Genomic DNA, 1,260 nt, shown 5'->3' with positions numbered 1-1,260 from the left:
TGCTGATGTGGCTCGGCTCACACACCAAAGCCCATGGAAGAATGGCTTTATGAAACAGAGGCCCTTGAGGAAGGCTCAGGAGGTCTGGATCCTTCATCGTCAGTCTCACCTCCATCCTTGGCAAAGTCTTTGAAAAAATTATCAAGGCTCACATTTGTGAGAGACCGGCAGGACAAATTATGCTGAGGGGAAACCAGCACGGGTTCGTGGCAGGCAGATTGTGCCTGACCAATCTAGTTTCTTTTTATGACCAGGTTACGAAACGCCTGGACACAGGAGGAGGGGTGGATGTCGTATACTTAGACTTCAGGAAGGCCTTCGATACGGTATCCCACCCCATACTGGTGAACAAGTTAAGAGGCTGTGACGTGGATGACTACACAGTCCGGTGGGTGGCGAATTGGCTGGAGGGTCGCACCCAGAGAGTCGTGGTGGATGGGTCAGTTTCGACCGGGAAGGGTGTGGGCAGTGGGGTCCCACAGGGCTCGGTCCCTGGACCGATACTCTTTAATGTCTTCATCAGCGACTTGGACGAGGGAGTGAAGTGTACTCTGTCCAAATTTGCAGATGACACAAAGCTATGGGGAGAAGTGGACACGCCGGAGGGCAGGGAACAGCTGCAAGCAGACCTGGACAGGTTGGACATATGGGCAAAAAACAACAGAATGCAGTTCAACAAGGAGAAATGCAAAGTGCTGCACCTAGGGAGGAAAAATGTCCAGCATACCTACTGCCTAGGAAATGGCCTGCTTGGAGGCACGGAATCGGAAAGGGATCTGGGAGTCCTAGTGGACTCCAAGATGAACATGAGTCGTCAGTGTGACAAAGTCATCAGAAAAGCCAATGGCACTTTATCGTGCATCAGCAGATGCATGACGAATAGGTCCAAGGAGGTGATACTTCCCCTCTATCGGGCGCTGGTCAGACTGCAGTTGGAGTACTGCATGCAATTTTGGGCGCCACACTTCAAGAGGGATGTGGATAACCTGGAGAGGGTCCAGAGAAGGGCCACTCGTATGGTTAAGGGCCTACAGACCAAGCCCTACGAGGAGAGACTAGAGAAACTGGACCTTTTCTAGTGTCGAGGCACTGATCCAAATCAGCTCTCGCAGTGGTGTGCTTTTGATCTAAAACACTTTCAATGCATTTTATTTCAAAAGCACGCTGCTGCCATTTTCTTAGCACTGATGTGCATTTTGCCATTTATACAAATGCACATGCCACAGCGCCAGGTGCTTTTAGAAGTGCCTAGTGCTGTGG

This window comes from Alligator sinensis, unplaced genomic scaffold, assembly GCF_000455745.1.
Source record: "Alligator sinensis unplaced genomic scaffold, ASM45574v1 scaffold358_1, whole genome shotgun sequence".
Taxonomy (NCBI): Eukaryota; Metazoa; Chordata; order Crocodylia; family Alligatoridae; genus Alligator; species Alligator sinensis.
Note: the sequence above shows the minus strand (reverse complement) of the source record.